At 49.7% G+C, this 24,678-nt stretch overlaps 1 protein-coding gene across 1 annotated transcript in view; it reads right to left on the reverse strand.

Annotated features, from left to right (window-relative positions):
* DNAH17 (dynein axonemal heavy chain 17) overlaps positions 1–24,678 on the reverse strand; it is a 7,556,186-nt gene that overhangs the window by 7,086,368 nt on the left and 445,140 nt on the right. The gene's annotated exons all lie outside the window — the stretch shown is intronic.

Raw genomic sequence — 24,678 nt, forward strand, 5'->3', positions numbered from 1 at the left:
GCTTACTGGAACACCCTTATAATTCCCTAGTATATGGTACTGAGGTACCCAGGGTATTGGGGTTCCAGGAGATCCCTATGGGCTGCAGCATTTCTTTTGCCACCCATAGGGAGCTCTGACAATTCTTACACAGGCCTGCCACTGCAGCCTGAGTGAAATAACGTCCACGTTATTTCACAGCCATTTTACACTGCACTTAAGTAACTTATAAGTCACCTATATGTCTAACCTTTACCTGGTAAAGGTTAGGTGCAAAGTTACTTAGTGTGTGGGCACCCTGGCACTAGCCAAGGTGCCCCCACATTGTTCAGAGCCAATTCACTGAACTTTGTGAGTGCGGGGACACCATTACACGCGTGCACTACATATAGGTCACTACCTATATGTAGCTTCACCATGGTAACTCCGAATATGGCCATGTAACATGTCTATGATCATGGAATTGCCCCCTCTATGCCATCCTGGCATTGTTGGTACAATTCCATGATCCCAGTGGTCTGTAGCACAAACCCTGGTACTGCCAGACTGCCCTTCCTGGGGTTTCTCTGCAGCTGCTGCTGCTGCCAACCCCTCAGACAGGCAGCTGCCCTCCTGGGGTCCAGCCAGGCCTGGCCCAGGATGGCAGAACAAAGAACTTCCTCTGAGAGAGGGTGTGACACCCTCTCCCTTTGGAAAATGGTGTGAAGGCAGGGGAGGAGTAGCCTCCCCCAGCCTCTGGAAATGCTTTGTTGGGCACAGATGTGCCCAATTCTGCATAAGCCAGTCTACACCGGTTCAGGGACCCCTTAGCCCCTGCTCTGGCGCGAAACTGGACAAAGGAAAGGGGAGTGACCACTCCCCTGACCTGCACCTCCCCTGGGAGGTGTCCAGAGCTCCTCCAGTGTGCTCCAGACCTCTGCCATCTTGGAAACAGAGGTGCTGCTGGCACACTGGACTGCTCTGAGTGGCCAGTGCCACCAGGTGACGTCAGAGACTCCTTGTGATAGGCTCCTTCAGGTGTTAGTAGCCTTTCCTCTCTCCTAGGTAGCCAAACCCTCTTTTCTGGCTATTTAGGGTCTCTGTCTCTGGGGAAACTTCAGATAACGAATGCATGAGCTCAGCCGAGTTCCTCTGCATCTCCCTCTTCACCTTCTGATAAGGAATCGACCGCTGACCGCGCTGGAAGCCTGCAAACCTGCAACATAGTAGCAAAGACGACTACTGCAACTCTGTAACGCTGATCCTGCCGCCTTCTCGACTGTTTTCCTGCTTGTGCATGCTGTGGGGGTAGTCTGCCTCCTCTCTGCACCAGAAGCTCCGAAGAAATCTCCCGTGGGTCGACGGAATCTTCCCCCTGCAACCGCAGGCACCAAAAAGCTGCATCTCCGGTCCCTTGGGTCTCCTCTCAGCACGACGAGCGAGGTTCCTCGAATCCAGCAACACCGTCCAAGTGACCCCCACAGTCCAGTGACTCTTCAGCCCAAGTTTGGTGGAGGTAAGTCCTTGCCTCACCTCGCTGGGCTGCATTGCTGGGAACCGCGACTTTGCAAGCTACTCCGGCCCCTGTGCACTTCCGGCGGAAATCCTTCATGCACAGCCAAGCCTGGGTCCACGGCACTGTAACCTGCATTGCACGACTTTCTAAGTTGGTCTCCGGCGACGTGGGACTCCTTTGTGCAACTTCGGCGAGCACCGTTTCACGCATCCTCGTAGTGCCTGTTTCTGGCACTTCTCCGGGTGCTACCTGCTTCAGTGAGGGCTCATTGTCTTGTTCGACGTCCCCTCTCTCTGCAGGTCCAATTTGCGACCTTCTGGTCCCTCCTGGGCCCCAGCAGCGTCCAAAAACGCCAAACGCACGATTTGCGTGTAGCAAGGCTTGTTGGCGTCCATCCGGCGGGAAAACACTTCTGCACGACTCTCCAAGGCGTGGGGGATCCGTCCTCCGAAGGGGAAGTCTCTAACCCTTGTCGTTCCTGCAGTATTCACAGTTCTTCAGCCTAGTAAGAGCTTCTTTGCACCAACCGCTGGCATTTCTTGGGCATCTGCCCATCTCCGAGCTGCTTGTGACTTTTGGACTTGGTCCCCTTGTTCCACAGGTACCTTCAGACAGGAATCCATCGTTGTTGCATTGCTGATTTGTGTTTTCCTTGCATTCTCCCTCTAACACGACTATTTTGTCCTTAGGGGAACTTTAGTGCACTTTGCACTCACTTTTCAGGGTCTTGGGGAGGGTTATTTTTCTAACTCTCACTATTTTCTAATAGTCCCAGCGACCCTCTACGAGGTCACATAGGTTTGGGGTCCATTCGTGGTTCGCATTCCACTTCTGGAGTATATGGTTTGTGTTGCCCCTATCCCTATGTTTCCCCATTGCATCCTATTGTAACTATACATTGTTTGCACTGTTTTCTAAGACTATACTGCATATTTTTGCTATTGTGTATATATATCTTGTGTATATTTCCTATCCTCTCACTGAGGGTACACTCTAAGATACTTTGGCATATTGTCATAAAAATAAAGTACCTTTATTTTTAGTATAACTGTGTATTGTGTTTTCTTATGATATTGTGCATATGACACTAAGTGGTACTGTAGTAGCTTCACACGTCTCCTAGTTCAGCCTGAGCTGCTTTGCTAAGCTACCATTATCTATCAGCCTAAGCTGCTAGACACCCTATACACTAATAAGGGATAACTGGGCCTGGTGCAAGGTGCAAGTACCCCTTGGTACTCACTACAAGCCAGTCCAGCCTCCTACACAACCCAGAAGAGGATGCAAATGAAGAGTCCAAGGTTGGACGAAGACTGCAGAAATACACCCAAGAAAAATGTCTGCGGGTTCTTGCATGATGCACTGGATGTCCCACGAAGAGAAGTCGGATGCAGGTGAGTTTTGGCGATGGATTTCTCAAACAAGTCTTGGTTCCAGCAAAGTCGCGTTTTGCGTCAAAATGGCGCTATCTGGACCCAGGGGAGACCTGGGGGCCTCAACTCTGTGTGAGCAGGAAGAGGGTCTCTCAGCACGTCAGAGAGCCCTCAGAACACCAGACAGTGCCCACGTGAGTCCCAGGACACGGGGACAAAGGAGGTGCAAATTGCGGTTGGTGCAGCACTACAAAGGAAGATCCCACGCCACCGGAGGACAACTCAGTGCGTTGAGCGTTGCAGGATGGAGTGCCCGGTACCTGGGCCAGGCTGTGCATGAAGGAATTTTGCAAAGAGTGCACAGAGGCCTCAGGAGGTGAAGAAGACGCATTGCACAGGGGTACTGTCGCTCTCGGGGAAGGCAAGGGCTTACCTCCTTCAAATTGGGACAGCAGGACCTCAGGACAGTCTGTGTCGAAGGGGTCCACCACCTGTGTTCCAAGGAGCACGCTCATCGACAGGAGAGGAGTCCAAGAGAACGGGTCGTCGACTTAGAAGGTGCCTGTGTGAGCAGGGAAGTGACTCCGTCACTCCACAGGAGATTTCCTCGGTCCTTCTGGTGCAGGGTGAAGACAGGGAGTCAGAGCGTGCATACTTTGTAAACTGTTGCAATTGCTGGCTGGACCTCAAGTTGCAGAGGAAAAGTGGCCCTTCTGGATACTTTGTTGCAGTTACAGCAGTTCCTGGAGCAGTCTGCCGTAGATTCAAGGTCGCAGGGTGAAGTAGTAGTTGCAGAGGATTCCTGCTGGAAACTTGCAAGTAGAATCTGAAGAGAAATCCACAAGAGAGTACCTAAATAGCCCTCAGAGGGGGATCAGCTACTTTATCAGGTATGGACCTATCAGGAGGGGTGTCTGACGTCACCTGCTGGCACTGCCCACTCAGAGGCCTCCAGAGTGTCTCTGCACCTTGGAAAACAAGATGGTTAACGCCTGGGACACACTGGAGGAGCTCTGGGTACCACCCCTTGGGTGGTGATGAACAGGTGAGTGGTCACTCCCCTTTCCTTTGTCCAGAAGAGGGACTGGGAGTCCCTGAACATGTGCAGTCTGGCTTATGCAAGGAGGGCACCATCTGTGCCCTTCAAAATATTTCCAGAGGTTGGGGGAGGCAACCCCTCCCCTGCCTGTAACACCTATTTCCAAAGGGAGAGGGCTTAACACCGTACTCCCAAAGGAAATGCTTTGTTCTGCCTTTATGGGACTGAGATGCTCAGACCACAGGAGGGCAGAACCCTGTCTGTGAGGTGGCAGCAGCTGTAGCTGCATTGCAAGCCTCAGAGAGCTGGTTTGGCAGAACTGGGGCTCCATGGTGGAGCCCCCAGGATTCATTGAGTTGGCTCCCCAATACCAGATTTTGAATGGGGGGGCAATTCCATGATCGTAGACACCTTACATAGCCATATTAGGAGTTACCATTGTGAAGCTACATGTAGGTATTGACCTATAAGTAGTGCTCGAGTGTAATGGCGTCCCTGCACTCACAAAGTCCAAGGAATTGGCCCTGAACTATGTGGGGGCATCTTTGCTAGTGCAAGGGTGCCCTCACACTTAGTAACTTTGCACCTAACATTCAGCAAGTGAAGGTTAGACATATAGGTGACTTATAAGTTACTTAAGTGCACTGAAAACGGCTGTGAAATAGTGTGTGCACTATTTCACGCAGGCTGTAATGGCAGGCCTGTGGAAGGGTTTGTCTGAGCTCCTTATGGGTGGCTAAACAAATGCTGCAGCCCATAGGGATCTCCTGGAACCCCAATGCCCTGGGTACCTAGGTACCATATACTGTACTAGGGACTTATAAGGGGGGCCAGTGTGCCAAAATGAAATTGGTAAATGAAGTCAATAGCCTATAGTGACAAATGTAAAAGAAGAGAGAGCATAAGCACTGAGGTTCTGGTTAGCAGAGCCTCAGTGACACAGTTAAGCACTAGTGACAACATACACATTAGGCCACAAACTATGAGCACTGGGGTCCTGGCTAGCAGGATCCCAGTGACACAGTAAAAACACACTGACACACACTCACAAACAGGTCAAAAGTGGGGGTAACCATGCTAGAAAGAGGCTATTTTCTCACAGCAGGGAGGTCGTCTCAGGGTGTCAGCATCGTGGGAGTCGCCTTGGGGTCCTCGCTTCAGTGTTGGTTTCCCTGGACACGAGCTGGGGGCGTCGGGTGCAGAGTGTTAGGGACTCATGCTTCCGGAGTGAGGTTGGAGTCCTTTTAAAGTTGGTTTCTTCTTGGTTCTTTAGACAGAGCCGCTGTCCTCTGGAGTTTCTTGGTCTTTTGGGTTGTAGGGCAGTCCTCTGAGTCGGTAGAGGTCACTGGCCATGCTGGATGCGTCGCTGTTGCAGGTTCTTCGCGTCTGGAGACGGGCCTTTAGGGCTGGGGCCAACTCAGTTATTGTCTCCGTCGTCTCTGCAGGGCTTTCAGGTCAGCAGTCCTTCTTGTTTCAGGTCATCAGGAATCTGTTTTCCTGGGTTCAGGGTCGCCCCTAAATACTCAATTTAGGGGTGTGTTTAGTGCTGGAGGGCTACTGTCCCTGAGGGCGGCTACACCCTCCTTGTGCCTCCTCCCTGTGGGGAGGGGGGAACATCTCTAATCCTACTGGGGGGGAATCCTCCAAAGCAAGATGGAGCATTTTCTAAGGCAGGAGTTACCTGAGCTCAGGACATCTTAGGGGCTGTCCTGCCTGGAGGGTGACTCATTCTTGTTTTTCTCATTATCATCTCCGGACTTGCCGCCAAAAGTGGGGGCTGTGTCCGGGGGGCGGGCATCTCCACTAGCTGGAGTGCCCTGGGGCGCTGTAACACCAGGCTTGAGCCTTTGAGGCTCAATGTCAGGTGTTACAGTTCCTGCAGGGGGAGGTGTGAAGCACCTCCACCCAGTACAGGCTTTGTTCCCGGTCACAGAGTGCACAAAGGCACTCATCCCATTTGGCCAGAAACCCGTCTGGATGTGGCAGGCTGGCAGAACCTGGTCAGCCTAGCACTAGTAGTTGGGCTGGTATAAAGGGGGCATCTCTAAGATGCCCTCTGTGTGCATTTCTCAATAAATCCCACACTGGCATCAGTGTGAATTTATTGTGCTGAAAAGTTTGATACCAAACTTTCCTGTATTCAGTGTAGCCATTATGGAACTGTGGAGTTTGTGTCTGACAAACTCCCAGACCATATACTCTATGGCTACCCTGCACTTACAATGTCTAAGAACAGGCTTAGAAACTGTAGAGGCATAGTGCTCATGAAGCTATGCCCACACCTGTGGTATAGTGCTCCCTGCCTTAGGGCTGTAATGCCTGCTAGCGGGGTGACTTACCTATGCCACAGGCAGTGGGTTGTGGGAATGGCACTCTGAGTATAGTGCCATGTCGACAGTCATTTTCTCCCCACCAGCACACACAAGTTGTGAGGCAGTGTGCATGTGCTGAGTGAGGGGTCCCCAGGGTGGCATAATACACGCTGCAGCCCTTGGAGACCTTCCCTGGCCACAGGGCCCTTGGTACCAGGGGTACCATTTACAAGGACTTATCTACGTGCCAGGGCTGTGCCAATTGTGGGAACAAAGGTAGTTTAGGGAAAGAACACTGGTGCTGGGGCCTGGTTAGCAGGGTCCCAGCACACGTTCAATCATAACTAGTATCAACAAAAGGCACAAAGTTAGGGGGTAACTATGCCAACAGTGGCAGTTTCCTACACCACCTTAGAAAATATTCCCAGGAGTTCCTTTGTCACTGCAGGAACTGTAGTGATCCTTAGAGGGATTGGATACCTAGTGGCATGGTCCACTACCACCAAGATAAATCTATTGCCAGAAGCAGTAGGAGGGTCAAGGGGGCCAACTATGTCAACTCCAACCATCTCAAAGGGCACCCCAACCACATGCAGTGGGATTAATTGGGCCTTTGGAGTGCCACCAGTCTTGCCACTGGCTTGGCAAGTGACACAAGAACGACAAAACTCTTTTGTGACCTCTGACATATGAGGTCAGCGAAAGTAAGGGACTAGTCTGTCCCAGGTTTTGCCTTGCCCCAAATGTCCAGCCAGGGGAATGTCATGTGCCAGTGTTAGGAGGAATTCCCTATACTGGGAGGGAATGACAAGTCTCCTGGTAGCACCAGGTTATGGGTCCCTTGCCTCTGTAAAAAGGAGATTGTTCTCCCAGTAAACCCTGTGAGAGTCAATGATATCCCCTGCTTCTTGTTTGACAGCTTGCTGTCTCAAACCCTCTTGTGTGGGACAGGTCTGCTGTGCCACACTCAACTCCTACCTGGCAGGCCCCCCTACACCCACAAGCTCAGCTGTGTCAGCTTGGAGCTCCTCTGGTGTAGGTTCTGTACAAGGAGTAGACTCCTGCTCATCAAAAGGGGAATCTTCAATGGAGGGAGTGATAGTGGATAAGGGTTTACCCTTTCTACCCTTAGTTTTTGGGAGAACTTGGTCCATTGTTTTAGGACTGAAGTTTCCCTGTCCTCTTTGCTTCTTGGCCTGAGCCCTGGTAAGAGCAAAGATGTGCCCTGGAATGCCCAAACATTGCTGCATGAGCCTCCAATTCCACTTCAGCCCAAGCTGTAGTCTCCAAATCACTGCCCAGTAGACATTCTACAGGAAGGTCAGTGGATACCACAACTTTGTTTGAACCAGTAACCCCCGCCCCCCCAGTTGAGATTCACAACAGCCCTGGGGTGGCTAACAGTGTACCTGAACACCATTGATTAGGGGTTGTTGCTTGTACTTATCCATAGTACAGGGCCAAGCAACAAAGGTGGTAAGGTCAATGCCACCATCTGAGACTAAAACAGCCTCAGTGGTTTCCCTAACTAAACCAACCCCCACTACATTACCCAAAGTGAGCCCAGCTACACCCTTGGATTGGTTATTTATAGTGTTTTTCCCACCACCACTGCTATCACTAGGGGCACTAGTGAAAGCAGTGGTGGTTGTGGTGGTGGGAGCTTTGGTGTTTTTCGTGGGACAAGTGGGATCACTTGCCTAACGGCCTTTGTTTTTAAACATGTAACACAAAGGTTTTTTCTGTTGGTTGGAAGAGGATTTGTGCCCATCCCCAGAAGATTTTTGTGGGCCCGATGGTGAATGACTTTTCATCTTTGTCCCAACCCTTATCATGTGACTTACCATACTTCGTCTTGTCCTTATCACCCACTGTATGAGCTTTTCTGCTCACCCTTGTTCTGACCCATTTGTTTGCTTTTTATCCCAAATCTTGGGGAGAGGTCAGATCGGAGTCTACCAAGTAATGGTGCAACAAGTCAGACACACAGTTGTTAAGAATATGCTCTCTCAATATCAGACTATAGACCCTCATAGTCAGACACTTTACTGCCATGTAACCTACCTTCTAAAGCCATCACTGAACAGTCCACAACATCCATCCAATCTTGTGAAGACTCTTTTCTGGTTTCTCTGAACTTAATTCTGTATTGTTCAGTGGTGAAGCCAAATCCATCCAAGAGGGCTGTCTTCAAAACATTGTAGCTATCTGAATCTTCCTCCTTGACAGTGAGAAGTCCATCTCTCCCTTTGCCAGGAAAATACAACCAGAAAACAGCAGCCCACTGTATCTGAGGGACCCTCTGTACTTTATAGTCCCTTTCAAGTGCAGCAAACCACTTGTAGATATCATACCCCTCCATGTAAGGGGGAACAATTTTGTGCAAGTTCCTACAGTCAAAGGTATTCTCCGTAACACCATATCTCCTGAAACTGCTGTTGCTGCTGCCACCATTGGGAACTAACATCAACCCCTGCCTTTCCCTTTCCACAGCCAAGGCTTCCCTATCTAGGGCCAACTGTTGCAGCCTCAGTCTAGCCTCCTCCAATCTCAGCTTTCAGAGTTCCCTGTCTAGGGAGTCATCCCCTGGATTGGATGTGTGGGACCCCTCAGAAACTGAGGTGACATGGGAATGTGCAGAGGCAGATCTTACCTTAGTTTTGGTAATCCTAGAGACCTGACCTCTAGGTGTGAAGGGAGCTCTACCTGTATGTGAACCCCTCCCACTGCCAGCTACACTAGATGGTTTGCGAGGGGGAATATTTTGTGGAGGCCCTTCCTGTGGGAAGTTGGCTCTGTATGCACTATTTCAAAGTAAGAAATAGCATGCACAGAGTCCAAGGGTTCCCCTTAGAGGTAAAATAGTGGCAAAAAGAGATCATTCTAATGCTCTATTTTGTGGTAGTGTGGTCGAGCAGTAGGCTTATCAGAGGGTAGTGTTAAGCATTTGTTGTACACACACAGGCAATAAATGAGGAACACACACTCAAAGACACTTCCAGGCCAATAGGTTTTTATATAGAAAAATATATTTTCTTAGTTTATTTTAAGAACCACAGGTTCAAGATCTACAATCAATACTTCAAATGAAAGGTACTTCACTTGGGTATCACAGGTACTTTGAATCAGCAAAATATAATGTACAGTTTTAGCCAAAATGGCAATAAGCTATTTTAAAATTGGACACAGTGCAAAATTCAACAGTTCCTGGGGGAGGTAAGTTTTGGTTAGTTTTGCAGGTAAGTAAAACACCTACAGGGTTCAAAGTTGGGTCCAAGGTAGCCCACCGTGGGGGGTTCAGGGCAACCCCAAAGTTACCACACCAGCAGCTCAGGGCCAGTCAGGTGCAGAGGTCAAAGTGGTGCCCAAAATGCATAGGCTTCAATGGAGAAGGGGGTTCCCCGGTTCCGGTCTGCCAGCAGGTAAGTACCTGCGACTTCGGAGGGAAGACCAGAGGGTTTTTGTAGGGCATCGGGGGGGGACATAAGTCAGCACAAAAAGTACACCCTCAGCGGCACAGGGGCGGCCGGGTGCAGAGTGCAAACAGGCGTCGGGTTTGCAATAGGTTTCAATGGGAGACCCAGGGGTCTCTTCAGCGAAGCAGGCAGGCAAGGGGGGGGGGCTCCTCGGGGTAGCCACCAGCTGGGCAAGGGAGAGGGCCACCTGGGGGTCGCTTCTGCACTGGAGGTCGGATCCTTCAGGCCCTGGGGGCTGCGGGTGCAGTGTCTTTACCAGGCATAGGGTTCTTAGAAGCAGGCAGTTGCGGTCAGGGGGAGCTTCTGGATTCCCTCTGCAGGCGTCGCTGGAGGGGCTCAGGGGGGTCAACTCTGGCTACTCATAGGGTCGCAGTCGCCAGGGAGTCCTCCCTGTAGTGTTGGTTCTCCGCAGATCGAGCCGGGGGCGTCGGGTGCAGAGTGGAAAGTCTCACGCTTCCGGCGGGAAACGTGCAGTCCTTTAAAAGTTGTTTCTTTGTTGCAAAGATGTAGCTTCTTTGGAACAGAGCTGCTGTCCTCGGAGTTCTTGGTCCTTTTAGATGCAGGGTAGTCCTCTGAGGCTTCAGAGGTCGCTGGACCCTGGGGGACGCGTCGCTGTTGCAGTTTTTCTTAAAGTGGGGAGATAGGCCGGTAGGGCTGGGGCCAAAGCAGTTGGTGTCTCCGTCTTCTCTGGAGGGCTTTCAGGTCAGCAGTCCTTCTTCGCCTTCAGGTTGCAGGAATCTATCTTGCTTGGTTCTGGGGGGCCCTAAATACTCAATTTAGGGGTGTGTTTAGGTCTGGGGGGTTAGTAGCCAATGGCTACTAGCCCTGAGGGTGGCTACACCCTCTTTGTGCCTCCTCCCTGAGGGGAGGGGGGACACATCCCTAATCCTATTGGGGGAATCCTCCATCTGCAAGATGGAGGATTTCTAAAAGTCAGAGTCACCTCAGCTCAGGACACCTTAGGGGTTGTCCTGACTGGCCAGTGACTCCTCCTTGTTTTTCTCATTATCTCCTCCGGCCTTGCCGCCAAAAGTGGGGCTGTGTCCGGAGGGGGCGGGCATCTCCACTAGCTGGAATGCCCTGTGGCGCTGTAACAAAGGGGGTGAGCCTTTGAGGCTCACCGCCAGGTGTTACAGCTCCTGCAGGGGGAGGTGAGAAGCACCTCAACCCAGTACAGGCTTTGTTACTAGCTACAGAGTGACAAAGGCACTCTCCCCATGTGGCAAGCAACATGTCTGGTGTGTGGAGGCTGTCAAAACTAGTCAGCCCACACTGGAAGTCGGGTATGTTTTCAGGGGGCATCTCTAAGATGCCCTCTGGGGTGTATTTCACAATAAAATGTACACTGGCATCAGTGTGCATTTATTGTGCTGAGAAGTTTGATACCAAACTTCCCAGTTTTCAGTGTAGCCATTATGGTGCTGTGGAGTTCGTGTATGACAGACTCCCAGACCATATACTCTTATGGCTACCCTGCACTTACAATGTCTAAGGTTTTGCTTAGACACTGTAGGGGCATAGTGCTCATGCACCTATGCCCTCACCTATGGTATAGTGCACCCTGCCTTAGGGCTGTAAGGCCTGCTAGAGGTGTGACGTATCTATGCCATAGGCAGTGTGACGTTGGCATGGCACCCTGAGGGGAGTGCCATGTTGACTTAGTCATTTTCTCCCCACCAGCACAAACAAGCTGGCAAGCAGTGTGTCTGTGCTGAGTGAGGGGTCCCCAGGGTGGCATAAGACATGCTGCAGCCCTTAGATACTTTCCCTGGCATCAGGGCCTTTGGTACTAGGGGTACCAGTTATAAGGGACTTACCTGGATGCCAGGGTGTGCCAACTGGGGAGACAAAGGTACAGGTTAGGGAAAGAACACTGGTGATGGGGCCTGGTTAGCAGGCCTCAGCACACTTTCAAATCATAACTTGGCATCAGCAAAGGCAAAAAGTCAGGGGGTAAGCATGCCAAGGAGGCATTTCCTTACACTTCCCCTGAATCCTGAGGCTGCTCCTCTGATTCTAATGGGTTAGAATCCCACCCCCCCCCACTCTCTCCTCCTCCGGGTTACTAGACTGCTCCTGGTCATCCTGGAGAAGGAGACTTAAAAGGAAATTCTCGTTAAGGTTCCTCCCTACCTCTAGGCTTCTCTCTGAGCAAAGCCCCCTTAAGATTTTGAAAGTCAGATTCTCATAGGGAGTTCCTATGACTCCAGGGGTGAGGCCTCAGAGGAAGACATAGGTGGTCATTACCGCCAGGGGTAATGTGGTGTCCGTACCGCCAACAGGCTGGCGGTACGGAGGCCCTTATTACGACCGCGGTGGTAGCGCCGCGGTCGCACCGCTGGGCCGGCGGTTTCCCGCTGTTTTAGCCCCGGCGGTGATAATCCGACAGGGCAGCACTGCAAGCAGTGCTGCCCTGGGGATTATGACCCCCCTACCGCCAGCCTGTTTCTGGCGGTTTGCACCGTCAGGAAGAGGCTGGCAGTAAGGGGTGTCCTGGTGCCCCTGGGGGCCCCTGCACTTCCCATGCCACTGGCAGGGGCAGTGCAGGGGCCCCCTAACAGGGCCGCGGCCAGCTTTTCACTGTCTGCATAGCAGACAGTGAAAAGCGCGACGGGTACAACTGCACCCGTCGCACGCCCGCAACACCGCCGGCTCCATTAGGAGCCGGCTCCTATGTTGCGGCCTCATTCCCGCTGGGCCGGCGGGCGCAAACTTGGTTTGCGCCCGCCGGCCCAGCGTGAATGTCATAATGGGGGCTGCGTGAGTGCGGCCGCATTGGTGGTCGCACGGCGGTTACCGCCTGGCGGGCGGCGGTAGCCGCCCGCCAAGGTCGTAATGACCCCCATAGTGTAGTGAGTTAGAGTAAAGTGAAAGGAAAGAAAACACCCACTTTACCTAACTCTTAGGCCCTCACCAAGAAAATGGCGGCAATCACCTCCGATCCGACGGTGAACAAAACCTCCACCCACCGCCAGGGCCAACGATGGCAGAAAGCCAGTACACCCCACCCCGTCTATTCCATGCAGACAAAACCCCTGCCCAACAAATAATGATGCACAAAGCAGCTCGGCGGACAGTGAATGTCGAACGAACACTGGCGGTGCAGACCGCCACGGCCAGCAATGGGACCCGCCAAGAACAAATGCACACATTGGAAAGTTGAAAAACCACACACCTGACGCACATCCACAACACTTTAAAATACACACACACATACACATCCCACAATCCTTTGCAATGCCAATAGCATGACAGATATTGACAACACAACATGCATACACTGAAATAACCATCACACAAGTCACACACACAAATATACCACCAAAACACATACATAGCACAACCACCATCACAAGTTACACACCCAACCACACAACAGCACCCTCACCAATACACCTACAACACACCACCGAGAACATACACAATGGCACCCCCGCTTCACAGACAGGGAGCTAAGGACCATGGTGGATAGAAATACTCAGGGTCGAGCCATACCTATTTGGGGGACAAGTGCAGCAGATAGCCATGGTCAGGGAGATGGAACTATGGCAGACGATTGTCAACAAAGTAAACGCAGTGGAAAACCATCCACACACAAGAGAGGACATCAGAAAGTGATAGAACGACCTGAGAGGGAAGGTTTGTTCCATGGCATCCAGGCACAACATTGCCATACAGAAGACTGGTGGTGGTTCCCCACCTCCTCACCCTGAATACACCGACTGGGAGGAGAAGGTACTGGCTTTCCTGCAACCAGAGGGCCTCACTGGAGGACTGGATGTGGGTAAGTCACATACAATACCTTAACAGTCGCCACTCCTTGTAGGAAAGTACCATCTTGCCTGGCATGTTACCAACAGACCCCAGTTGTCCAAAGAAAAGCACCAATGCTCCTACCACTACAACCCCTACTGCTACCCCTATTGTCCCTACTAATAGCAGTGGTGGTGGGAGCAAACCTACTAATAGCCAATCCAAGGGAGTAGCTGGGCTCACTTTTGGTAACTTAGTTGGGGAGACCACAGAGGCTGGGTTAGTCTCTGAGGGGGCTATTGATTTAGCCACCTTAGTTGCTTGTCCCCTTAATATGGATAAGTACAAGCAGCTACCCCTAATAAATGGTGTTGAGGTTCAGGCCTACAGGGACACAGGTGCCAGAGTCACAATGGTGATAGAGAAACTGGTCCACCCTGAACAACACCTACTTGGTCACCAGTACCAAGTAACCGATGCTCACAACAACACACTTAGCCACCCCATGACTGTTGTAAATCTCAACTGGGGGTGGTTACTGGTCCAAAGAAAGTTGTGGTAGCCTCAGATTTACCTGTAGACTGTCTACTAGGAAATGATTTGGAGACATCAGCTTGGTCAGATGTGGAGTTGGAGGCCCATGCAGCAATGCTGGGCATCCCAGGGCATATTTTTGCTTTAACCAGGGCTCAGGCCAAAAAGCAAAAAGGACAGGGAAACTTGGATCCTGGAACAATGGACCAAGTGCTCCCTAAAGCTAGGGCTAGTAGAAGTAAAGCACTTCCTACTATCCCTCCCTCTACAGTGGATTCTAATTCTGAGGAAGAAGAATTTCCACCCTGTGCAGAACCTACACCAGAGGAGCTGGAAGCAGACACTGCTGAGCTTTTGAGTGAAGGGGGGCCTGCCAGGGAGGAGCTGAGTGTGGCACAGCAAACCTGTCCCACACTAGAGGGTCTAAGACAGCAAGCTGTCAAACAGGCTAATGGGGATGTCAGTGACTCTCACAGAGTTTACTGGGAGGACAACCTCTTGTACACTGAAGCAAGGGATCCTAAACCAGGAGGTTAGTGATTCCTCAGGAGTACAGAAAGTTCCTCCTAACTCTAGCCCACGACATTCCCCTAGCTGGACATCTAGGACAAATGAAAACTTGAGACAGACTTGTTCCCCTGTTTCATTGGCCTAGAATGTCTGAGGACACAAAGGAATTTTGTAAGTCCTGTGAAACCTGTCAAGCCAGTGGCAAGACAGGTGGCACTCCAAAGGCACCCCTTATTCCACTGCCTGTGGTTGGGGTTCCCTTTGAAAGGGTAGGGGTTGACATAGTTGGCCCCCTTGACCCTCCTACTGCTTCAGGCAATAGATTTATCTTGGTGGTAGTGGACCATGCCACAAGATATCCTGAAGCTATTCCTTTAAGGACCACTACAGCACCTGCAGTGGCAAAGGCCCTCCTGGGAATATTTTCCAGGGTGGGCTTCCCAAAGGAAGTGGTATCAGACAGGGGAAGCAATTTCATGTCTGCATACTTAAAGGCCATGTGGAAGGAGTGTGGTGTAACGTACAAGTTCACAACACCCTATCATCCACAAACAAATGGACTGGTGGAGAGATTTAATAAAACTCTCAAAGGCATGATTATGGGTCTCCCTGAAAAACTCCGCAGGAGATGGGATATCCTTCTACCGTGCCTCCTTTTTGCCTACAGGGAGGTACCCCAGAAAGGAGTGGGCTTCAGCCCCTTTGAACTTCTTTTTGGACACCCTGTTAGGGGTCCACTCACACTTGTAAAGGAGGGTTGGGAACAACCTTTAAAAGCTCCTAAGCAGGACATTGTGGATTATGTACTTGGCCTCAGATCAAGAATGGCTGAGTACATGAAAAAGGCCAGTAAAAACGTTCAGGCCAGCCAAGAGCTCCAGAAGCAATGGCATGATCAGAAGGCTGTTTTGGTTCAGAACCAACCAGGGCAGGAAGTGTGGGTCTTGGAGCCTGTGGCCCCAAGAGCACTCCAAGATAAATGGAGTGGACCCCACACAATTGTTGAAAAGAAGGGAGAAGTCACCTATTTAGTTGACTTAGGCACTGCCAGGAGTCCCCTTAGGGTGCTCCATGTCAACCGCCTGAAACCGTACTATGACAGGGCTGATCTCACCCTGCTCATGGCAACTGATGAGGGACAGGAAGAAGACAGTGATCCTCTACCTGATCTCTTCTCTTCCACAGAACAAGATGCTCTTGTGGAAGGTGTAGTTTTGGCTGATTGTCTTACTGCTGAGCAGAAAGACAATTGCATAAATCTCCTAGATCAATTCTCTGAACTCTTCTCTACTGTGCCAGGTACCACTTCTTGGTGTGAGCACACTATAGATACTGGAGACAGTTTACCTGTCAAAAGTAAGATCTATAGGCAGCCTGACCATGTCAGGGACTGCATAAAGCAAGAGGTCCAGAAAATGTTAGACCTAGGAGTGGTTGAGCACTCTGACAGTCCATGGGCTTCTCCTGTGGTACTGGTACCAAAACCCCATTCCAAAGATGGAAAGAAGGAAATGCGGTTTTGTGTAGACTATAGAGGTCTCAACCTGGTAACCAAAACTGATGCTCACCCTATACCCAGGGCAGATGAGCTCATAGATACACTGGCATCTGCCAAGTATCTAAGCACTTTTGACTTGACTGCAGGGTATTGGCAGATCAAATTGTCAGAAGATGCTAAACCTAAGACTTCATTTTCAACCATTGGAGGACATTACCAGTTTACTGTAATGCCTTTTGGTTTGAAAAATGCACCTGCCACTTTTCAGAGGTTGGTGAACACAGTCCTGCAAGGGCTGGAAGCTTTCAGTGCAGCATATTTGGACGATATAGCTGTCTTTAGCTCCAGCTGGGATGATCACCTGGTCCACCTATGGAAAGTTTTGGAGGCCCTGCAAAAGGCAGGCCTCACTATCAAGGCTTCAAAGTGCCAGATAGGGCAGGGTAAGTTGGTTTATCTGGGACACCTTGTTGGTGGGGAACAGATTGCACCACTACAGGGGAAAATCCAAACAATTATTGATTGGGTTCCCCCTACTACACAGACTCAGGTGAGAGCCTTCCTAGGCCTCACTGGGTATTACAGGAGGTTCATTAAGAACTATGGCTCCATTGCAGCCCCTCTTAATGACCTCACATCCAAAAAGATGCCTAAAAAGGTATTATGGACAGCAAACTGTCAGAAAGCTTTTGAGGAGCTGAAGCAGGTCATGTGCTCTGCACCTGTCCTGAAAAGCCCTTGTTACTCTAAAAAATTCTATGTCCAAACTGATGCATCTGAATTAGGAGTAGGGGCAGTCCTATCACAACTTAATTCTGAGGGCCAGGATCAACCTGTTGCTTTTATTAGTAGGAGGTTGACCCCTAGAGAAAAGCGTTGGTCTGCCATTGAGAGGGAGGCCTTTGCTGTGGTCTGGGCTCTGAAGAAGTTGAGGCCATACCTGTTTGGCACTCACTTCATTGTTCAGACAGACCACAAACCTCTACTTTGGCTAAAACAAATGAAAGGTGAAAATCCCAAATTGTTGAGGTGGTCCATATCCCTACAGGGAATGGACTATACAGTGGAACATAGACCTGGGAGTAGCCACTCCAATGCAGATGGACTCTCCAGATATTTCCACTTAGACAATGAAGACTCATCAGGTCATGGCTAGTCTTATTGTCCTTCGTTTGGGGGGGGGGGTTGTGTAGGAAAGTACCATCTTGCCTGGCATGTTACCCCCATTTTTCACTGTATATATGTTGTTTTAGTTGTATATGTGTGAGAAAGTAGCCTCTTTCTAGCCTTGTTACCCCACTTTTGGACTGTTTGTGAGTGTATGTCAGGGTGTTTTCACTGTCTCACTGGGATCCTGCTAGCCAAGGCCCAGTGTTCATAGTGAAAACCCTATGTTTTCAGTATGTTTGTTATGTTTCACTGGGACCCTGCTAGTCAGGACCCCAGTGCTCATAGGTTTGTGGCCTATATGTATGTGTTCCCTGTGTGGTGCCTAACTGTCTCACTGAGGCTCTGCTAACCAGAACCTCAGTGGTTATGCTCTCTCATTTCTTTCAAATTGTCACTAACAGGCTAGTGACCATTTTTACCAATTTACATTGGCTTACTGGAACACCCTTATAATTCCCTAGTATATGGTACTGAGGTACCCAGGGTATTGGGGTTCCAGGAGATCCCTATGGGCTGCAGCATTTCTTTTGCCACCCATAGGGAGCTCTGACAATTCTTACACAGGCCTGCCACTGCAGCCTGAGTGAAATAACGTCCACGTTATTTCACAGCCATTTTACACTGCACTTAAGTAACTTATAAGTCACCTATATGTCTAACCTTTACCTGGTAAAGGTTACGTGCAAAGTTACTTAGTGTGAGGGCACCCTGGCACTAGCCAAGGTGCCCCCACATTGTTCAGAGCCAATTCCCTGAACTTTGTGAGTGCGGGGACACCATTACACGTGTGCACTACATATAGGTCACTACCTATATGTAGCTTCACAATGGTAACTCCGAATATGGCCATGTAACATGTCTATGATCATGGAATTGCCCCCTCTATACCATCCTGGCATAGTTGGCACAATCCCATGATCCCAGTGGTCTGTAGCACAGACCCTGGTACTGCCAAATTGCCCTTCCTGGGGTTTCACTGCAGCTGCTGCTGCTGCCAACCCCTCAGACAGGCATCTGCCCTCCTGGGGTCCAGCCAGGCCTGGCCCAGGATGGCAGAACAAAGGACTTCCTCTGAGAGAGGGTGTTACACCCTCTCCCTTTGGAAAATGGTGTGAAGGCAGGGGAGGAGTAGCCTCCCCCAGCCTCTGGAAATGCTTTCTTTGGCACAGATGTGCCCAATTCTGCATAAGCCAGTCTACACCGGTTCAGGGACCCCTTAGCCCCTGCTCTGGCACGAAACTGGACAAAGGAAAGGGGAGTGACCACTCCCCTGACCTGCACCTCCCCTGGGAGGTGTCCAGAGCTCCTCCAGTGTGCTCCAGACCTCTGCCATCTTGGAAACAGAGGTGCTGCTGGCACACTGGACTGCTCTGTGTGGCCAGTGCCACCAGGTGACGTCAGAGACTCCTTCTGATAGGTTCCTTCAGGTGTTAGTAGCCTATCCTCTCTCCTAGGTAGCCAAACCCTCTTTTCTGGCTATTTAGGGTCTCTGTCTCTCGGGAAACTTTAGATAACGAATGCAAGAGCTCATCCGAGTTCCTCTGCATCTCTCTCTTCACCTTCTGCCAAGGAATCGACTGCTGACCGCGCTGGAAGCCTGCAAACCTGCAACATAGTAGCAAAGACGACTACTGCAACTCTGTAATGCTGATCCTGCCGCCTTCTCGACTGTTTTCCTGCTTGTGCATGCTGTGGGGGTAGTCTGCCTCCTCTCTGCACGAGAAGCTCCGAAGAAATCTCCCGTGGGTCGACGGAATCTTCCCCCTGCAACCGCAGGCACCAAAAAGCTGCATTACCGGTCCCTTGGGTCTCCTCTCAGCACGACGAGCAAGGTCCCTCGAATCCAGCGACTCTGTCCAAGTGACCCCCACAGTCCAGTGACTCTTCAGACCAAGTTTGGTGGAGGTAAGTCCTTGCCTCACCTCGCTGGGCTGCATTGCTGGGAACCGCGACTTTGCAGCTACTCCGGCCCCTGTGCACTTCCGGCGGAAATCCTTTGTGCACAGCCAAGCCTGGGTCCACGGCACTCTAACCTGCATTGCACGACTTTCTAAGTTGGTCTCCGGCGACGTGGGACTCCTTTGTGCGACTTCGGGTGAGCACCGTTTCACGCATCCTTGTAGGGCCTGTTTCTGGCATTTCTCCGGGTGATACCTGCTGCTGAGAGGGCTCATTTTCTTGCTCGACGTCCCCTCTCTCTCCTGGTCCAAATTGCGACCTCCTGGTCCCTCCAGGGCCACAGCAGCGTCCAAAAACGTTAACCGCACGATTTGCAGCTAGCAAGGCTTGTTGGCGTTCTTTTGGCGGGAAAACACTTCTGTACGACTCTCCACGGCGAGTGGGATCCGTCCACCAAAGGGAAAGTCTCTAGCCCTTTTCGTTTCTGCAGAAACCTCAGCTTCTTCTGTCCAGTAGAAGCTTCTTTGCACCCGCAGCTGTCATTTCCTGGGCATTTGCCCATCTCCGACTTGCTTGTGACGTTTGGACTTGGTCCCCTTGTTCCACATGTACCCTAGATTGGAAATCCACAGTTGTTGCATTGTTGGTTTGTGTCTTTCCTGCATTATTCCTCTAACACGACTTCTTTGTCCTTAGGGGAACTTTAGTGCACTTTGCACTCACTTTTCAGGGTCTTGGGGAGGGTTATTTTTCTAACTCTCACTATTTTCCAATAGTCCCAGCGACCCTCTACAAGGTCACATAGGTTTGCGGTCCAGTCGTGGTTCGCATTCCACTTTTGGAGTATATGGTTTGTGTTGCCCCTATCCCTATGTTTCCCCATTGCATCCTATTGTAACTATACATTGTTTGCACTGTTTTCTAAGACTATACTGCATATTTTTGCTATTGTGTATATATATCTTGTGTATATTTGCTATCCTCTCACTGAGGGTACACTCTAAGATACTTTGGCATATTGTCATAAAAATAAAGTACCTTTATTTTTAGTATAACTGTGTATTGTGTTTTCTTATGATATTGTGCATATGACACTAAGTGGTACTGTAGTAGCTTCACACGTCTCCTAGTTCAGCCTAAGCTGCTCTGCTAAGCTACCATTATCTATCAGCCTGAGCTGCTAGACACCCTATACACTAATAAGGGATAACTGGGCCTGGTGCAAGGTGCAAGTACCCCTTGGTACTCACTACAAGCCAGTCCAGCCTCCTACATTGGTTGTGCAGCGGTGGGATAAGTGCTTTGAGACTACTTACCACTCTTGTCATTGTACTTTTCATAAGAGAAAAATATACAAAACAAGTTCAGTGTATATACACATTGCCAAAAAGTTTTGCATTTCCTCTTTTCACTCTTTTCTAAGTGCTGAAAAGTACTTCAAAGTTTCTAAAAAGTTCTAAAAAGTTTAAAAAGTTTTTTTCTCTGTCTTTCTAAAAGCTCTGACAATTTTTTTTCTCTTTTTCTATCACTTTAACTCTCTCTAAAAATGTCTGGCACAGGCCAAAATGTTGATCTGTCCAAACTTGCATATGATCACCTTAGCTGGAAAGGATCAAGGAGTCTCTGCATAGAGAGAGGTTTGAGAGTAGGGAAGAATCCTTCTTTGGAATTATTGCTTAACATGCTTAGAGAACAAGATAAGGCCATAGGGGCCACATCTGTTGAAAAAGTAGCAAATGGTTCCCAATCTGATCCAGGGACTCCCCCAGGAAAAGATTCAGGAAAGAAACTTCCTAGCCTGCCCATTACTAGACAGTCTAGCATAGTTGGTAATGATGGAGATCCTCACCATAGAAATAGTGTTGTCTCACATCATAGCAAAAGCATTTATTCTCACCATACTGGTAGTGATGTTTCTGTTAGCCAAGCTGTTAGGGTGGCTTCTGTAAGGGACAGGTCTCCTTCTGCTCATTCTTCTGTGTCTAAGAATGTCCCTCCCACCAACCCTGATGACAGAATGTTAGAGAGGGAACTCAATAAGTTGAGAGTGGAACAAACCAGACTGAAGCTTAAAAAGCAACAGCTGGATTTGGATAGACAGTCTTTTGAACTAGAGAAAGAAAGACAGAAACTGGGTTTAGAAACCCATGGTGGCAGCAGCAGTATTCCCCATAGTCATCCTGCAAAAGAGCATGATTCCAGGAATCTGCACAAGATAGTTCCCCCTTATAAGGAGGGGGATGACATTAACAAGTGGTTTGCTGCACTTGAGAGGGCCTGTGTTGTACAGGATGTCCCTCAAAGGGACATGGCTATCATTTCCTATGGCTATCATTTAGTGGAAAAGGTAGGGATAGGCTCCTTACTGTGAAAGAAAATGATGCTAATAATTTCCAAGTTCTTAAGAATGCACTCCTGGATGGTTATGGCTTAACCACTGAACAATACAGGATAAAGTTCAGAGAGACCAAAAAGGAGTCTTCACAAGACTGGGTTGATTTCATTGACCATTCAGTGAAGGCCTTGGAGGGGTGGTTACATGGCAGTAAAGTTACTGATTATGAAAGCCTGTATAACACAATCCTGAGAAAGCATATACTTAATAATTGTGTGTCTGATTTGTTGCACCAGTACCTGGTAGACTCTGATCTGACCTCTCCCCAAGAATTGGGAAAGAAGGCAGACAAATGGGTCAGAACAAGGGTGAACAGAAAAGTTCATACAGGGGGTGACAAAGATGGCAATAAGAAGAAAGATGGTGAAAAATCTCAAGATAAGCATGGGGATAAGGGTAAAACCAAAGATCCCACTTCAAATCTTAAACACTCTTCAGAGGGTGGGGATAAAACTAATTCTTCCTCTTCTTCTCAACCTACACAATTTAAAAAGCCTTGGTGCTTTGTGTGTAAAAACAGAGGCCATAGGCCAGGGGATAAGTCCTGTCCAGGTAAACCCCCTGAGCCTACCACCACTAATACATCAAGCTCTAGTGCCCCTAGCAGTAGTGGTACTAGTGGTGGGACTGCTGGCAACAGTCAAGCAAAGGGTGTAGTTGGGTTCACTTATGGGTCCATCATAGAAACTGGGGTAGTCAGTCCCAAGACAGTTTCTGGCACACCTAGTTGCATTGGCCTTGCCACACTGGCTGCTTGTCCCCTTACAATGGATAAGTACAGGCAGACAGTTTCAATAAATGGTGTTGAGGCCTTGGCCTACAGGGACACAGGTGCCAGTATCACTTTGGTGACTGAAAACCTAGTGCACCCTGATCAACACATCATTGGACAACAGTATAAGATTATTGATGTCCATAACTCCACTAAGTTTCTTCCCTTAGCTATAATTCAGTTTAGTTGGGGTGGAGTTACTGGCCCTAAGCAGGTGGTGGTATCACCTAGCTTACCTGTAGACTGTCTCTTAGGTAATGACCTAGAGGCCTCAGGTTGGGCTGATGTAGAGTTTTATGCCCATGCAGCCATGCTGGGCATCCCAGAGGAATTTTTCCCTCTCATTTCTACAGAAATGAAAAAGCAAAGGAGAGAAGGCCTGAAAACTCAGGATCCCTCTCCAACAACAGGTAAAAGGGGTATCACAGTATCCCCTAACCACCCTACCATTCAGGATACCATTCCTGTGGTGGGAGAAACCTCTCCTGGGGTGGCACCTGTTCCAAGGGAATCATCAGTTGGCAAAACTGTACTCCCTGAGGTAGAAGTACCTCTCTGTGGGATAACTAACATTGGTGACAAAAAGAGTACCCTTTTAGTTAACATGGAGCATCCCTCCAACCCTCCCAGAGAAACTTTAGTGCAGAAACTCTGCACTGTCTCACAACACTTAGGACAGCATCCCTGCCCTAGTGTGGAGCTGATAGGACAGCATCCCTGCCCTGCTCCAACTCAAGAGAAACAGCATCCCTGTTCTCTCTTCCAGCCATATGGACAAAGTTTTTGCCCAGCTATGGCTTTACTGAGACAGCATCCCTGTCTGGCATTTCCATCATTACAAATAGGTTCAGTGGATAATTCCCACTGCTCTAAACTAAAACTTACTGATAGAAACTCTGAAAATACATCTTCATATTGTTGCTTAGCTAAAAAACTTCAAACAGGGTGGTTTACATCCCCACAGGGAAGTAACCATATAGTGGATGATAAAGGGATTAACCAGTCTATTGCAGAGCTACTCTCTACTTATCACCACTTAGACAATAAAGTCTCAACTGGCCAAGGTTAGCCTTATTGTCCTTCGTTTGGGGGGGGGTTGTGTGAGAAAGTAGCCTCTTTCTAGCCTTGTTACCCCCACTTTTGGACTGTTTGTGAGTGTATGTCAGGGTGTTTTCACTGTCTCACTGGGATCCTGCTAGCCAGGGCCCAGTGCTCATAGTGAAAACCCTATGTTTTCTGTATGTTTGTTATGTGTCACTGGGACCCTGCTAGTCAGGACCCCAGTGCTCATAAGTTTGTGGCCTATATGTATGTGTTCCCTGTGTGTTGCCTAACTGTCTCACTGAGGCTCTGCTAACCAGAACCTCAGTGGTTATGCTCTCTCATTTCTTTCAAATTGTCACTAACAGGCTAGTTACCATTTTTACCAATTTACATTGGCTTACTGGAACACCCTTATAATTCCCTAGTATATGGTACTGAGGTACCCAGGGTATTGGGGTTCCAGGAGATCCCTATGGGCTGCAGCATTTCTTTTGCCACCCATAGGGAGCTCTGACAATTCTTACACAGGCCTGCCACTGCAGCCTGAGTGAAATAACGTCCACGTTATTTCACAGCCATTTTACACTGCATTTAAGTAACTTATAAGTCACCTATATGTCTAACCTTTACCTGGTAAAGGTTAGGTGCAAAGTTACTTAGTGTGAGGGCACCCTGGCACTAGCCAAGGTGCCCCCACATTGTTCAGAGCCAATTCCCTGAACTTTGTGAGTGCGGGGACACCATTACACGTGTGCACTACATATAGGTCACTACCTATATGTAGCTTCACAATGGTAACTCCGAATATGGCCATGTAACATGTCTATGATCATGGAATTGCCCCCTCTATGCCATCCTGGCATAGTTGGCACAATCCCATGATCCCAGTGGTCTGTAGCACAGACCCTGGTACTGCTAAACTGCCCTTCCTGGGGTTTCACTGCAGCTGCTGCTGCTGCCAACCCCTCAGACAGGCATTTGCCCTCCTGGGGTCCAGCCAGGCCTGGCCCAGGATGCCAGAACAAAGGACTTCCTCTGAGAGAGGGTGCTACACCCTCTCCCTTTGGAAAATGGTGTGAAGGCAGGGGAGGAGTAGCCTCCCCCAGCCTCTGGATATGCTTTCTTGGGCACAGATGTGCCCAATTCTGCATAAGCCAGTCTACACCGGTTCAGGGACCCCTTAGCCCCTGCTCTGGCGCGAAACTGGACAAAGGAAAGGGGAGTGACCACTCCCCTGACCTGCACCTCCCCTGGGAGGTGTCCAGAGCTCCTCCAGTGTGCTCCAGACCTCTGCCATCTTGGAAACAGAGGTGCTGCTGGCACACTGGACTGCTCTGAGTGGCCAGTGCCACCAGGTGACGTCAGAGACTCCTTCTGATAGGCTCCTTCAGGTGTTAGTAGCCTATCCTCTCTCCTAGGTAGCCAAACC

Source organism: Pleurodeles waltl, chromosome 7 (genome assembly GCF_031143425.1).
Source record: "Pleurodeles waltl isolate 20211129_DDA chromosome 7, aPleWal1.hap1.20221129, whole genome shotgun sequence".
NCBI classification, from domain to species: domain Eukaryota; kingdom Metazoa; phylum Chordata; class Amphibia; order Caudata; family Salamandridae; genus Pleurodeles; species Pleurodeles waltl.